Source organism: Podarcis vaucheri (assembly GCF_965113315.1).
Source record: "Podarcis vaucheri genome assembly, chromosome: 9".
NCBI classification, from domain to species: Eukaryota; Metazoa; Chordata; class Lepidosauria; order Squamata; family Lacertidae; genus Podarcis; species Podarcis vaucheri.
The window spans coordinates 57,954,971-57,972,275 of NC_138767.1; the positions used below are offsets into that span (position 1 = coordinate 57,954,971).

Genomic DNA, 17,305 nt, shown 5'->3' on the forward strand with positions numbered 1-17,305 from the left:
TGCAGTTCATGGTTAAACTACGGAACTTGTTTCCATAGCAGGCAATGATGGTCACCAACTTGGATGGTTTTAAAAGAGGATTGGACAAATTGATGGAGGATGAAGCTACTAGTGGCTACAAGGCACGCTGGCAACGCTCAGTCTTCACAGTTGAAGGAAGTGATGCTTTTGAGAACCATTTGCTGGAAGCCAGAGGAGGGAAGAGAGCTTGTGTACCTGGATCCTACTTGCCGATTTCCCATAGGCACCTGATTGGCCACTGTGAGAACAGGATACTGAACTAGTTGGGCCATTGGCCTGATCCAGTAGACTCTTATTATGTACACAACTCAGGTTAAAGCTTCCTGGCGGGATGGGTGGAGCAATGAAAAGGTTGCTCTATTGTTGTTGTTGTTGCTGCTGCTTTGTTATTTATTTATTTATTTATTTATTTGTTTTGTTTTATTAAATATGTATACCGTCATATACCCGTAGGTCTCAAGGCACTTACAACATAAAATCTCAATATTAAAACACAAAATACGTAATAAAAACAACCACAACAATCACCCCTTCCTCCCCAATGCATTTCAAAAGGCCTTTGGACATCTCATGAAATTAACAGGAATACCCATTCAAATGTGGATCACAGTATATTAAATGGAATTAAAGGTCAGCCACAGTCACTTAAACCATCTCTATATTTATTGGTCTGTCAACAATCCCCCTACAAAGCTGTAAAGGAAGCTAATGAGTGTTCTAGGGCTCCCTCTCAATTTGCTCACAGCACTAGCCAGACTTAGCGGCCCTCATCATTGCTTTGTGCAAACTGCTTGTGTACTTTACAGTTACTTGTGTCCCTTCCTCACAGAGAAGGTCCATAGAGGTAGACAACCTGCCCTTCAGTGAAGCTTTTCCTCCGTTACTGAGGTGAGTCCACTATTAGTTTCTAGAAAAGTTCAGTGAATCCCAGAACTCACTTCAGAAATAAGTGTTCTTTAGCCAATTGGTGCCCTCCAGATGTTGCTGGACTACAATTTCCATCAGCCCTGCAGACTGAGGCAGATGGGACTTGTAGTCCAATCCTATCCGGAGGGCACTTCATTGGCTAACCCTGTTTTAGATTATAAGGCCCAATCACACTGGGAAGACCTTAAAAACTGGAGCAAGCCTGGACTTTGGTAGTCTTTTGCAATATGGCGCCCTGTGCTACCCCAAAATGGATCTTCTCAACTATGGGTCTTCTCAATTTGGGAGGCCCCTCGGCTCGGCGCTCTGTGCAGGGGAACCACCTACATTGCCCTAAATCCAGTGCTGATTGGAGGCAGTCTGGAAGCGGAGAAGCCTATCAAGTTTCCCCTATCTGTTTCTGAACATACGGATTCAGCCCAGTGATAGGATTGTGCTGCATCGTTAATGTGCTGGCTATCTTACATCTTCATGATTTCTTGGTATATGCATTCTCAATTATTCAGCAGAGGGGAGTTGCAGAGGGGAGGAGAAATGCAAAGTCTGGGGTCATTAACATTAGCAAGGCAAAGGGGAACAAGAGGGCAATAACAATCTGTCTCCTCTCTGGCTATTCAAAAGTCTTTCAAAAGCCTCTTTGAAAAAGATGTCGGTGGCATAATCCTCCAGAAGGCATTGATATGTTTCATTATGACAGTCGCTGGCAGCTCATCAGTTCTGCTCAGGATGTGAGCTTCTCCTTCCAGCAAGCGAACTAATTTGTTTCCTTCTATAGCTTTTAGATTCTCCAGCCTCTGGCCTTGTTCTTTTCAGTCTCACTTCTGAAAAAGACAACAAGGCAAACAAAACTTTACATTTTCCGAACTGTCTTTCTGAACTGAGTCGGAGATGGCGACGGGAGGGAGGTTGTGATTGATGCCCAAGAATAAGGATGCTGGAGACAATCATTCAGACTCGAAATCTCAAAACACTGAATTATTCTGGAATACTTCCCCAGATATCACTGGGAGCTCTGCAGAGTAAATGATTCAAAGGACAACAGGGATGTGACCCAACCCTTTCGACACCTGGAGAGTAAAATGCAAAGTTCTACCAGACTGCAATCATGGTGTGTAGGTTTCAATTTTCCCTGAAGAAAAACATTGGTGATTCTGATTCCCCCCCCCATATAACTGCTATCAGTAAATCATGTTCTCGTTTGATTGGCTTTTGTCTTTCTTAATTTTTCTTCCAGTTTTATGGCATCCCTGTTGCCCACTTTCCTTTGGCTTACACCACATGGCTCCCACCTGCTCAATACAACTAGCATGACTGGAAGGGAGCAATTTCCCTCTTTGTTGCAGATCAGAGGTGCCAACCTCTTTGCGCCTAACATTACCATTAAATCACTGCCTTCCAAAAAGTACGCACACAACTTAGTAGGTTATAACATCCTATTAAAACAGCCCACAATTAGCAAATCCATTCACATAGCTATAATTAGCAAGATCAAAGCTGCAGTTGCCGTTGACAACTTAGTCTTCTATATTACAGTGCCAACATAATTTTACTATGATTTTTTCCTACTTAATTAAATGTGAAAAGTTGCAATCAGCATTTCCTCTTGTGCTAGCATAAGCTTCCCTAATTTGTGTCATTGTAACTGAACCGGCAGGGAGAAGAAAAGGAAAGCAGACACCAATTGCTGAGAGTGAGCAGGCCCCAACTTTAAAGGCAGACCATTCTAGTTATTAAGACTAATGTGAAGGGAGTAGATTCCATTCTAACATCTGGGGAAGCAAGCATTAGCAGCTAGATGAGGTTAGAGTTGCCTTTTCCAAAATTACCCTCCAGTGTTGGATTTCTAAATTATCTAGTCCTCTTTCCAAAGCGGAACCAAAACATTAAGAATCTTCCATTGTTCCATTTGTTATTTCTGGAATTTTGATCAATCAAATGTTATTATATTATATTATATTATATTATATTATATTATATTATATTATATTATATTATATTATATTATAGGTAAAGGTACCCCTGCCCGAACGGGCCAGTCTTGACAGACTCTGGGGTTTGTGCGCCCATCTCACTCAAGAGGCCGGGGGCCAGCGCTGTCCGGAGACACTTCCGGGTCACGTGGCCAGCGTGACAAAGCTGCATCTGGCGAGTCAGCACAGCACACGGAACGCCGTTTACCTTCCCGCTGGTAAGCGGTACCTATTTATCTACTTGCACCCGGGGGTGCTTTCGAACTGCTAGGTTGGCAGGCGCTGGGACCGAGCAGCGGGAGCGCACCCCGCCGCGGGGATTCGAACCGCCGACCTTTCGATCGGCAAGCCCTAGGCGCTGAGGCTTTTACCCACAGCGCCACCCGCGTCCCTTTTTATATTATATTATATTATATTATATTAATAATTAATAATTTATTATTGCATTTATATACCACCTTTTTCTTCCAAGGATCTCAAGATGGTGTAGATGGTTCCCCTCTTCCCATTTCATCCTCACAACAAGCCTCTGAGGTAGGTTAGGCTGTGAGTAAGTAAATGGCTAGGTGTGCCATATTTCAAACCGTCTAAATCCAGACAGAAAAGTTGTTGAGGTGTTTGTTTGTTTGTTTGTTTGTTTGTTTGTTTTGGGGGCAAAGATTGGAAAAAATGACACTGCCAACATGGGCTGCTATATGTCCAGATTTTCCCAGGTATTTTCCTGATTTCCACGTGGACACTGCTGCCGACTGCAGCATTTTGGATATGTCTGGGAAATTCCAGATGTACGGAAACTGGCCCAAGGTCACCCAGTGAGCTTCGTGGCTGAGTGGGGATTTGAACCCTTCTCCCTCAGCTCATAGCCAACACTCTAACCATGAAGACAAACTGACTATTGGTCACAGACCCATTAAAAAACAAAATAAAGCATCAAAATCATAGCTTTTCTAACATAAAAATTAGTAAAAATATGTACCAATGTCTACAGATGTCTGTGGATGCACAGTTACTATGTTTATATGTGCATAAAACACAGCAAAAAAGCAATACAGAAACATGCACATATACTGGTGTGTGTGTGTGTGTGTGTGTGTGTGTGTGTGTGTAAAACATCATGATGCAGTCACAGGCAATTTAACCAAAAAAAATCTGCACACTTTTTCATCCTTGCATAAAGTAGAGGAGGAGAAAGAGACAAATGAACTGAAGGAACTGCAAGCTGCAGCCATCTTCAAATGTTGCAATTCTGGAACCAATTTTAGAAATCCCCGTACTTAATTCTCATTGCACAAATTCATTCATTGCAAGGCAGAATGAAGGCACAGGACAACCACAGATGTGGAACAAAACGGAAAACATTTCTGTAACATGCTTTTCGCTGGGCTGTCTTTGAAGACAGTATGGAGATTGCAACCAGGGCAGAATGCTTCCTCCAGAGAACTGAGTGGTCACTTGCACATGGTCTAGGAATGCACTGAGCAGCTAATTCCATTCTGTTCTGGCTTCACTTGGGATGAAAGAGCAAGTAATTAGCCACGCAGCCAAAGTCAACTCTTTGATGTATCATAATCAAAACCTACCCAGGAGAAAGAAGCCCCTAGGAAAGGGAAAAGTGGGGAGGGATCCAACCTAGGGCCAATCAGGCTGATTTATCTTTTTGATGCTCTTCAGCCTCTGTAAAGACCAAGAGGAGTCCAGTTTGATCATCTCCGAGTGATTGGTAGATAGACAAGAGATATGATCGCTCAGGTCCCAGCGCTGGTTGCACGTCTTATGACCTACCAGGTCAAATTGCTTCTGGCACAATGCAGGCCTGAATCTTCGGAATGAAGTGCCCAGTCAACATAGACTCATTTCTGCTCCTCCATAACCTACCTTGCAGGCTTAATTGCAGCAGGCAGGGAAACTTTCTTCATCTGAACAGGAATTATTTCAATGATGGATGCAAAACAAGTAGTTCACAGACACATTATAGGATTTCTCTTCTAGCCCAATATGCTTGGTCTTCCATCACCTTGAGCCTCATTTTTCCATTTTCATCCATCACTCAACACCACTTTCTGAGTACAGCTGATGGCTCTATTCCAGTCTTTCTGAAACCTTGTCTGTATGAGAACCTGTCTCTCCCTGTGAAAGCTAGTTGGGTTTGTTTTCTGGCTCCAGCAATAAGGAAAGCTAGATTCCTGTTCTCCTTGGTCCTGGCTGTGTCCAGCCTTCTGTTGTGTATTCTGCCTTGCCTTGTCTGATCCCTGGATAGTTTAGTTTAGCAACTTATGCTAGGAGGGGGTTGTGAAGTAAGATATCCCCAGTGATGACCCCTTACTTTTAACCATATTGACCAGTTTTGCCTAGAGAGCAAGGAGAGTCCTGCTCATGTATAAGATGTCATTTTAGTTCCTGTGGTCTGCTCAGTTTATATCAGGGAGCAGATGGTTCCATTGACTGGGATTGTATATCCAGTTACAAGGAAAGTCAATTAGTGGAAAGAGTGTTCCACTTAGCTTAGGAAGACCTGGGTTCAGGTCTCTGTGTGGTCATGAAGTCCACTGTGTAAACTTGGGTCAGTCACCACCTCCCAGGGCTGTTGTAAGGATAAAATCTGGCCTCAACCTCCTGGAGGAAGGCAGTAAATTGATGCAATTAATTAAAAATATAAACAGAAATCCCAAAATCATGTAATCCAAGTAGATGATGGGCATGCTCAATCATCTGTATTCATCACTTAATATAGCACTTATCATCACACACATATAGTAGGGGCAGTTACAATAAGATCTATTACAGTGGTACACCTCGGGTTACAGTGGTACCTCGGGTTACAAACACCTCAGGTTACAAACACTTTGGGTTACAGACTCTGCTAACCCAGAAGTAGTACCTTGGGTTAAGAACCTTGCCCCCGGATGAGAACAGAAATTGTGCACTGGTGGTGTGGCGGCAGTGGGAGGCCCCATTAGCTAAAGTGGTATCTCAGATTAAGAACGGTTTCAGGTTAAGAACAGACCTCCGGAATGAATTAAGTTCATAACCAGAGGTACCACTGTATTTGATTATTGATGTAAAGCTCCAGAATGTATTTTGTGTAGTTAAGTTTTTACTTTTCTCTTCAGTACATTGTATTTTATTTTATTGCTATGGCTAGGGGCTGATGCAAATAAAGATTTTTCTGATTCTGATTCTGTATGATGGAGATTGGTCTGGGGAACAAGGGCTATCAGACCACATGCTGGACTATGTTGACTCTGATGTTGTGCATGTGAAATTTCCCACTGAAATGGCAGGCCTATGTCAAGTTGCTCTTCCTCTCTCCCATAACATTTAGGTATAGATACTTGCAAGAGCGTCACAGGGTGCATTTTTCTGCCCTGCTCCCATTGGCTACCATGGATGGGTTGCAGAAACATTCACTGTGCAGGGCATCTTGAGATTGGTAAGAAAGGGGAAATTGACACAAGGCTGTCATGTTTGGAGCCAAACTCATCTTGACCTTAACATCTGGTCAAACCCTTAGTGAAACCAGTAAGTCATTTTGGACAAAGCAAAAAGAAACAAAATAGCGCTTTAATACAACTCAGTAAACAACTTGTTTTGCCTTTTTCCATCTATTCTCTTAAAATAAAGCTTTTCCTAGCAAACTTTTTAATTAGTTTCTGAACAACCAAATGCATGCTTGGCTTGAAAGAAAGTTTGTATTATCTCCTTTTCAGGTTATGAACTCTTTATCCAATATGGTGTTGTTGCCGTTGATTAATTAATTCTATAGAACTATATGCGGATTTGCACTCGTTATTTTTACCGATTTGAAACCAAAATAGGTTATAAGGGTCAAAAGCTCCTTTTATTTCTGAATATGTCTCTTAAAAACAAACAGCCCATGAGATAAGGCTGAACACAACAGCTTTTGATGTATTACATCTCAGTGGTATCTGACAACCCTTACTCCCTGGTGATGCAATTCTTTTCTAATAATTTAGTCTCAGTCTATTAAAAGACAATTACAGATAATGCATCCAGGCAAGTGGTGAAGGATGTCCAGAACACCACTTGTTGAAAGGTTATCAAAACACCATTCTCAAAAAAAGGAGTGTGTTATTGATTTTTTAATCATTTCAGACACAGGCTGTTATATGGATTTTTTTTTAAAGGACTGAACATAACTAGAAAGAGATGGAAATGGATTTCCCCTTTGCTACTTCATATGTCATAATAGAATTTTTAAAATTCATTTACAGTTAGGTAAAGAGGGCAGTCAACCATTCAGAGGTGAGGCTTGCTTATCTTAGCTAAAGACTTAATATCTCTATTGATCTTTTCCCCCCGATTTTGAATTTATTATTATTATTGACAGCATTGTATTTGATAGCACCTGATGACATTTTTTGCTTCTCTTGATTCACTGTTGGATTAGCATTGTTTACAGATTAATGCAAAAGATGCGGGGGTGCTAATTATTATTTATGGAGTTAAGCACTGTTGGGATTCCAGTTTTGAATCTATTACAAGGCAACAGCAAGGCATTGGGTTGCTACTACTGAAGGGTAATGTTCTACACATTCTGAGTGTCAGGATGAGGGCAGGAATAGAGGCAGCCCAACTAATGGTGTCTTCATGGAACTACTAATCCTTGTTGTCAAAACGGGTGGGGCTTTCATGGGAAGTGGGAGCCTTTCCAAAAATGTGTGGAAGAGTTGGGCTTACCTTCCTTTGCAGTAGAGATGGAGAACCTGGGGGCACCAAGATTTTGTTGGACTCCAGCCTCCATCAACCCCAGTCATCATGACCTATAGTCAGGATGATGGGAGTTATAGTGCAACAACATCTGGAGTGCAATAACATCTGTTGCTTTACAGGTAAGGCAGCTGAGAGCTTTTTTTGTGTGTGGGAAGATCTATTCTACCCTTTTCAAAAGCCTCATCAGCTAGCAAGACTCTCTACTACAGCTTCCTGAGTTCCTCTTCCTATGCCATATCTACACAAAAACAATGTTATTGTCCCCCACTTGCTCCATGGAAATGTCTTTCTTTTTTTTAATCAAATATTTTATTAAAATAATTCAACAATAATACATACATATTACGAATATACAAACATACATTTCATACAATCCTTAAAAATATTCATACATACCCACACTCAATCCCACAGATACTTCCTTTTCCCACCACCATCCCTCACCCCTCACCCCACCCTTGTGTTAGACTTCTAATCTACTCAACTGCAATTTCTTTCCACTTCTATTACTTTCTTTCACACACTTTTAAACCAATTTTCTACTTCTTTTTCTGTTGCACATTGTTATCCATCTTATTTCATATTTCAGTATTTATAATGGAACTTGTTTATTCTAATAGGAATTCTGATTTTTCAATATGATTTTGCAAGTATCCTTTAAACACCTTCTAGTCCTTCTCTATCTTCTCTTTTGAGATCCTTCCAATTTCTCCCATTGTTTTGGATATATTGTAATACTCCAATAATTTGGCAAGCCACTCTGTTTTTGTCGGTATAATGCCACTTTCCCAATTTTTCACAATCAATAGCTGCTCCATGGAAATGTCTATGCCCTACTCAAATCCACATCCTCCTGGCCATTGTTGGTAGGGGATGCTGGAGGTTCAGTAGGCAGAAGGTGCCCCTATATGCTTTTGTGCCCAGAGAGAGTGCTGAACAGTATTAGATTTCACTTCTGACTATGAAGGAGGGCTGAAGCAGATAAAATTCAACCTGACGTCATGCATGGAGGGGAATGTGGGTATGCAGTTCACCTATGCCTACTCAGTATGCCAACTTGAATAAAATATTGGGAGGGGCCCAAGTAAGCCCTGCCCTGAATAATCAACCACATGACTCAGTGCACAAACACCATTTGAATGGCAATGCCCATCAACTTGGGGGAGGGGGGCAAAGATCCCTTGGCCTCTAGGAGTTGGTGACTATGTTGGTGTGCCAGCTATGGATGCCACCTACTTTTGATGTATATAGGCAAAAATAGTGTGTTTGATTTACTCAGTTATAATAGTAAATCACCTGCGCCCACTGTCAGGCAGCAGAGAAACCAACCCCCATGCCAGGCTGCCAAGAATGGAGAAGAAGAAGAAGAGGAGGAGCTTGGATTTGATATCCCACTTTATCACTACCCGAAGGAGTCTCAATGCGGCTGACATTCTCCTTTCCCTTCCTCCCCCACAACAAACACTCTGTGAGGTGAGTGGGGCTGAGAGACTTCAGAGAAGTGTGACTAGCCCAAGGTCACCCAGCAGCTGCATGTGGAGGAGCGGAGACGCGAACCCAGTTCACCAGATTACGAGTCTACCGCTCTTAACCACTACACCACACTGGCCACCTGTGTTTATTCACTATTCACAGAGAGAGGCTTGGGAATGCAGCCTCTCGGAATAATGGCATTGCCCCAAGTGAATCTCCATCAATCCCACTTCCTAATGAGTCATCGCTACGGGTGCTGAAAATAGCCCTTCTGTCTTTGAGCTCTCCTACTTTCAAGGCCCGTGGGGTTCTGGGAGAGGGAGGTCTGGAATACTTTCTAAAGACACTGAGTCTGTCAGCTGTCGCTCCCCTGGTGCTTCTTCTTCCTCCTCCTCTTCTCCCATTATTTCCCAGCTTTTCCTCTCTCTTTTTTAAAAATAGCTTTTATTAAGAATTTCAACATAACAAATTATCAAAAACAAATCATCTTCACACACCCGATTTTTTTCCCTCCCCCCCTCCCCAAGAAAAACCCTCCCTCCCCCCTCAAAGACTTCCCTCAGCTCCTCTCTTTGATTTTTCAACACATGTTATTCTCTGCATATTATAAAATTGTAAAGATCCTTAAATTATCTATCTATTATGTTAACAATAATAAATTTGTGTATGTTTATTCAAAACCTGCCAAGGAGTCCAGTTCATTTTGTTGTTGTTTTTAAGTAATTTGTAAAAAGTTCCCATTCTTCTTTAAAGCCACAGTTGTCCTTGTCTCACAGTTTGTATGTCAATTTCACCAGTTCCGCCCAGCTTCCCCCCTCATCTGCCTCTGAGCTGTGATCTCCCACAAACCCCTGTTGCAATTCTGAACTGCCTTCTTCTTCTCTGGAAGGACCATTCCTCCTCTGCCCAGTCCCTGACACCCACTGAACTGTACATCTGTAGGTAGTATGTGGTCATGCCATACCTTGCTTACACATGTGGGGGTGGCTGGAATGGCATACTGGGCGGGCAGCTATGAGCTGAAAGGACACACTCCTCTCCAGACACTGGAGAAGATAGATTGTCTGATCTGCCCCCAAGTTTCTGCCAAAGATGGTTCAAGAATCAAGGCAGTCCTAAGCAGACCTGGGTCTTTCTGAGAATCCAGCACACACTGCTTGATGAAGACTAGCTGTGGTTTTTCTGGATGTCCTTTAATACAAATAACATGCATAGATTGCATCCATCATATTAACTACTTGCAATGTTTTGGTTAATAATTCAACCGCAGACTGAGCCTATCTGTTTTCTGCTGTTTTGCAATTCAAGCAGTTAATATGTTTTTCCATGAATCTTTGATATTTCTTCTTCAAGAGAGCCTAGCAGAATCCCACAGCATTTCCCTATGATTATTTACAAAAATAATAATAATTAAAAAATCAAGCCATGCTGTATTGGGGGTGGGGAAAGGAATAGCACCAACTAATTTAGAAAGTAACTAAGTAGATTTATTAACTTTTCAAGGACCATTGTGCATCCTTAGACAGAAAATGTAATAAAATACAAAACTGTGAAGGGGTAATTTAATAGGGAAATAACCTGTCTTTTTAGAAAAGCAGAAAATGAAATGAGAATTTCCATATACGAGACATCAAAATATTACACGATGATGGATAAAGATGACATTTACAAGGCTTGGTAATGTAGAATAGTGAAGTTTACAGGAAATTAATTTAATATTGTGGATGTATCTTTTTCAGAGAAACCAAATCAAATGTCTTTGCCTGACAAGGTCAAAATTTACCACAGCGTTCATGAAATGGTTGCAAGCTGATGGGGTTTCATCCCTTTTTTCAATCTGTCTCAAAAATCATTTCAGGTATGAAAAAATATGTGTAATTCTGTGGTGAGTCAGCCTCCCACGATATTAAAAAAAGCAGCAAGACTGAAAAACGTTAGAAAATTGGAGCGGGGAAAGAGTTGTGGCCTCTCAAACATTAGTGGCGTGACCCATTCCTTCCCATGGAGAGTTCTTGCTCTCGTTGGTTTATGACCCACTAGACAAATGCATCCTGCCAGCCATCTACCATCTGAATGTGGCTCTCCAGTCCATTCTATCAGGCCCTCAGAAGTCTCCTCAGGCCACACCCCTCACTGGACCTGCATTGCACCCTCAGTGTTTAGACCTGACTGGACATGTGTCTTCAACTGTGATGATACCTCTTGCTTCTCTGGATAAATGACAGAGGTGGGGGTGCCTGTGTAGAAACAAGCTTACTATAAAAGGGGTTGGGGAACCCTATAGAGCAGATTTTTGGGGGTGAGGGGGTGAGGAGAGGAAATGGAAGTCCCATTGCACGAGTGAAACTGCCCCTGTACAGCACTGGATACGACCCAAAGCTTTGAGATTTCTGTTCCAAGCATTCTCCATATATTTGGAAAGATTTAAATATTTGCAGTTTTTGTGAGGTATTTTAGATTATAGTATTCACTTAGGTTTGGATAGGTTCTGAACACCTTTCAATATAGGAATAGTCATACTCGTTTTATTGCATGCTATGAAAACTGGACGTTTGTTGCTGGAATGCCCTGGGCAGATTGATTAGTATGTGAGCAACAGCAGTCATATCTCTGAAGTTATGGCTCTGTGTGCATTGCGTGATGAGTGGGGAGGGTGGGGGTGTATATATGTGATTAATCTTGATTTTAGGGTGTGAAATTACACACAGTAGATGGCTTCACGGGCTTAAAAGCAATGCAATCATTTTTAAAACTCTGTTTTCCCCCTACATAAGACAAAGTGAATAACTCCAAAGAGAGGGGGAGGTGTTTCACTGACTTCCTTAAAACACCAACATTATTGGTATGAATAGACTTTTAAGACAATGAGAACCTAGTAGCTATCTACTTTCCTAAACATCCATTGTGGATGGAGAGATGCCTTCAATCTACAACAATGAATATCTAGGGATGGTTTAGCAACAACCACCAAATTCTGCAATATCTGTCATGACTGTGCTGCTGCACTTCAGCACACTTTAACTCAACAGCTGTGAAATGGGGACAGTTTCTTGCATTCCCCACCTGACACATCAGTTGTCATCCAATGCTCAATGGGATTCTGCTCATGTTAAGTCAGTGGACAGACTGAGCAGGCTGCTTTGGAAGCCCATGCCCCAAACGCACTTCAGTATTAGCCCCTTGTTCTCCATGAAATTCTTGTTGGTTTTTGAGAACTGCAGCGCCAGCAGTTTTATAGGCAGAAACAGGCTATTGTTAACACCCTACTGGTGATGAAGTTATTGTTAACTGCTCTAGATGCTACACTGCCCAACCAGATAATTTTTTGGGTTTAGTATCTTTTCTCTGCATCCTTTAACTGGTCCCCTTGGCAGGAAGGGCAGGATAGAAATTTAATGAACGAATACAGGTATGCATGATGTAGATGCTGTTTCCATCCAGTACATTTCAGAGCACAATTCAGAGGGTTGGTGCTGACCTTTAAAGCCCTAAATGGCCTTGGCCCAGTATACCTGAAGGAGAGTCTCCACCCCCATAGTTCAGCCTAGACACTGAGGTCCAGCTCCAAGGGCCTTCTGGCGGTTCCCTCACTGCAAGAGGTTACAGGAACCAGGTAGAGGGCCTTCTCGGTAGTGGCACCTGCCTTGTGGAATGCCCTCCCATCAGATGTCAAGGAAATAAACAACTATCTGACTTTTAGAAGACATCTGAAGGCAGCCCTGTTTAGGGAAGTTTTTAATGTTTGAAGCTTTATCGTGTTTTTAATATTCTTCTGGGAGTCACCCAGATTGGCTAGGGAAACCCAGCCAGATGGGCGGGTTATAAATAAAATAATAATAATAATAATAATAATAATAATAATAATAATAATAATAATAATAATAATTATAATTACCTCAAACTCTGCCTTTTCACTTTTTATCTGGATGGCGTGAATGCATTTCCAATGAACTCTCTCCTATGGGTGGTGCTGGCAACTATACTTCTCAGGAGTAATGCCACATGTTTTGCCCATGGGATAGCTCAGCTGGTAGAGCATGAGACTCTTAACCTTAGGGTTGTGGGTTCAAACCCCACATTGGGCAAAAGATTCCTGCATTGCAGGATTTTGGACTGGATTAGCCTTGTGGTCCCTTCCAACTCTATAATTCCATGATTCCATGAAATAACCGATAATAATCCAGGAAAGAACTCTCAGAAAAAATGTGAGGTTTTTTTCCCAAGAAAGCACGTAAATGCCAAACTGATTCCAAATTGAGGCGAGGGAAGTTTGCTCATGACTATCAGGAACCATATGTAAGCTCTTCCAAGGAGTAAGTATGACATATACATATAATTGCAAAAAAAAGAAAGAAATACAAAAATTCCTAATCTATTCAGCATTGATGTTTTATCCAGGTGGTTAACCAAACCTTTATAGCACTTCTCTGTGAAATAATACTCTTGTTTTTTATTGAGCTGGGTATTTGCAGCACCTGACTTAGATGTGTATATTAAGCCCATTTAAAATCAGTTTATTTCCAACCAATTGACTCTGAACATCAGTGTATAATGAGCTGATTCTGCTTATTGTAGGTGTATGAACACAAGTGTACACACTCCAGCAAATTGTTAACCCGGTCTTTGATCTTGCGTATCTTCAGAGCTAGAATCTCTCAATAAATGTAAAGATAATTTCTTTTTCTTGGCTGTTCGCAACAATTCAAATGGGGCATGATTGTGAATTTTAGAAGCTGATTCCTAAATCTATGCACCTATAAAACCCAGACTTCAACTTGTACTGCCACAGGGGTGAAATTTTATTTTAAAAAACGGCAGTGGGGGGAGTTAAGAGTTCCCCAACACTCAGAAAAGAATCAAGTCAACCAGAGAGCTAAAAAGGAATGAAAGAGCAGAATACTTCAAGTAAGTATTTTGAGAATTATATCTCTTCCTGGCGTGTGGGGAGAGGTGTGGAATCGAGTGGTGGCTCAGCAAATGTGACTGATCTGCACATTACAGTGGTGCCTCACAAGACGAAAAGAATCCGTTCGGTGATTCTCTTCGTCTAGCGGTTTTTTTCGTCTTGCGCAGCAAGCCCATTGAAGGATTAGCGCTATTAGCGCTATTAGCGGCTTTTAGAGGCTTTTAGCGGCTTATCTGCTGATCGGATCAGCTGATAAGCGGCGTAGCGCTATTAGTGCTATTAGCAGCTTTTAGCGGCTTATCTGCTGATCGGATCAGCTGGTAAGCGGCTTAGCGCTATTAGCGCTATTAGCAGCTTTTAGCGGCTTATCTGCTGATCGGATCAGCTGATAAGCAGCTTAGCGGCTTAGAAAAAGGGGGCAGGGGAAAAAACAGCACGAACTCGCAAGACATTGTCGTCTTGCGAAGCAAGCCCATAGGAGATTCGTTTTGCGAAGCACCTCCAAAATGGAAAACTCTTTCGTCTAGCAAGTTTTCCGTCTTGTGAGGCATTCGTCTTGCGGGGCACCACTGTACTCCAAAATGTATAGATTATCAGGTCAATGAGCTGGAGAGTTGGTGCCTCTGGAACTAGGTAAGGTGTGCACTTGCTCAGAGGGCAGCATCGTTACTGGAGAGAGTGGGGTGGATTTGTAGGAACAGTGAATGTATACATACATACGTTTCCGAGCACAATTCAGTGAGTTGGTGCCGACCTTTAAAGCCCTAAACGGCCTCGGACCAGTATACCTGGAGGAGCGTCTCCACCCCCATCGTTCACTGCACTAAGGTGCAGCTCTGAGGGCCTTCTGGCGGTTCCCTCACTGCGAGAAGTGAGGTTACAGGGAACCAGGCAGAGGGCCTTCTCGGTAGTGGCACCCGCCCTGTGGAATGATCTCCCATCAGATGTCAAGGAAATAAACAACTATCTGACTTTTAGAAGACATCTGAAGGCAATCCTGTTTAGGGAAGATTTTTGTGTTTGATAGTGTTTTTAATATTGTTGGGAGCCGCCCAGAGTGGCTGGGGAAACCCAGCCAGATGGGTGGGGTATAAACAATTTATTATTATTATTATTATTATTATTATTATTATTATTATTATTATTATTAATAATGTTATTTGTATGCCACCTTTCCACAGATCAAACCATGCTCAAGGCATCTTACAACGGGGGGGGGGGGCACAACTGCAGCGTGACAAAAGTAGTCATCAACAACATATAAAACATCAAAATAAAAAAATTCCTTCCAGTAGCACCTTAAAGACCAACTAAGTTAGTTCTTGGTATGAGCTTTCGTGTGCATGCACACTTCTTCAGATATAAAACATCAGAATATGCACAAGCATACTGAACAATTTCCACATAAATCACAAGATGTAAAATAAAGATACACACATAAAAAGCCCAGCAACAAAACTGCTTACCAACAAACACCCCCAAACAGCAGCCCAGCCCAAGAGTCTGCATGCAGTTGAAGCATACTCTACTTCATAGTTGTTTTTCATGTGTTGGGAGGGACAAACAGAGAACAGTATCAAAACATAACAGGGAGCATAGCACCCGTTCTGCTTTTCATCGCTGTTTGTCAGCTGCAAATTAATCTCACACACATACACCATGCATGCGGAAGACCATTTGAGCCCTTTCTATGCAGCCTTCACATATGCAGTTCTCAGATTGCCTTGGGATGTTGCAGCAGCACCAACTACAAGGACGCTTGCAGCTGCTTTGATCATTCTTGGCCAGCACAATGCTTCAGGAATTTGCTTGCAAATAAACCCCATGGACTATGAAGGAATTGACCTGCTAGCGAGCAAGTTTATGGCGGCAGCCGTGAACATACAAAAGCTACTTCTGTATGCCTCACATCATATGTATGCTTGTTATTGTCCAGATCGCAGCCAGGCCCGTCTCTAACCAGTGGTGCAGCTGGCGTGCTGAATCAGGGCGCTCCCCACTGCCGAGGGCGCCGAGGGGAGTCCGGAGTTGAACGGAGTCTGACTCACAGTGTTTCTCAACCTGTGGGTCCCCAGATGTTGTTGGACTACAACTCCCATCATTCCTAGCCAGAATGACCAGGCAGCCTCCGCCGCCTGCCGCCCCGCCACCTCGGGAGTCGGGCTTCTGCTGCTCAACAGCCGAGCGAGAGGCATTGAGGCCTGCGTGCACCTCAACATGCCTAGAGGCTGCGTGCTTCCCACTAGGCGCACAGCCCGGCCTTACCTCCGCTGCCTGGGCTCCTGCCCCGAGTCCGAGGCTGAGCAAGGGAGGTGTTGAGGTGGCCAGCCTGCACGTGCCTCAACCTGCCCACATCCCTCAGGCGTGCAGTCACGTACTCAAGCTCTCCTGGGCAGACCCGTTGCCACTGAGGAGCTCTCCTTCGGCTCACTGGGTCTCACCTGCTGAATGGGGCTTGGGCCACAGAGCACATACCAAACTTTCTGTGGGATGGCCGCCCCTGGAGCCCTTTCCAGTGACTGCCACAGAGAAGCCCGTTTATTTATTTCTTGGAGTATTTTAATCATAGTACAGTGGTACCTCCGGTTACATACGCTTCAGGTTACATATGCTTAAGGTTACAGACTCCGCTAACCTAGAAATATTACCTTGGGTTAAGAACTTTGCTTCAGGATGAGAACAGAAATTGTGCTCTGGGGGCACGGCAGTGGCAGGAGGCTAAAGTGGTGCTTCAGGTTAAGAACAGTTTCAGGTTAAGAACGGACCTCCGGAACAAATTAAGTACTTAACCCGAGGTACCACTGTATCACAGAACTGGACGGTTGGAAGGGACCTCCGAGGGTCCTCTACACAAACCCCCTCCAGTGCAGGAATCACAGCACAAGCATCTTTCACAGAACAAATTTGCTCCATCTTCCCTGTGAACAGCCCTTCAAATACAACAGAATAACAGAACTATTTACAGAGCTGGAAGGGAACCACCAAGGTCATCTAGTCCAACCCCCTGCAATGCAGGAACCTTTTGCCCAACATGGGGCTTGAAACCACAACCCTGAGATTAAGAGAGTCGTGTTTTACTGACTGAGGTATATCTAAGTTCAGCATTTCTTTTCTCATTTTGGTGCCAGGTTAAGCTATGCCATTTTGCTTGGACAATTGAAGACCAGAAGTGACTTGTCCGATTTTGGCTGGCCCACATGCATCTGACACTATATAAGTGTGTGTATATATAGGTGCATTGTTAATAAATGCTGGTACCTTTCCTGGGAAAATCAGA

General features: G+C 42.9%; 1 long non-coding RNA gene across 2 annotated transcripts in view; it reads right to left on the reverse strand.

The window, feature by feature from the left end:
• Positions 1–463: 463 nt before the first annotated feature.
• LOC309540934 overlaps positions 464–17,305 on the reverse strand; it is a 166,953-nt gene continuing 150,111 nt past the window's right edge. For both annotated transcript variants that reach the window (XR_014223537.1, XR_014223538.1), the window contains one exon: positions 464–1,769. This is a non-coding gene — a long non-coding RNA (uncharacterized lncRNA). The remainder of the gene's footprint in view (positions 1,770–17,305) is intronic.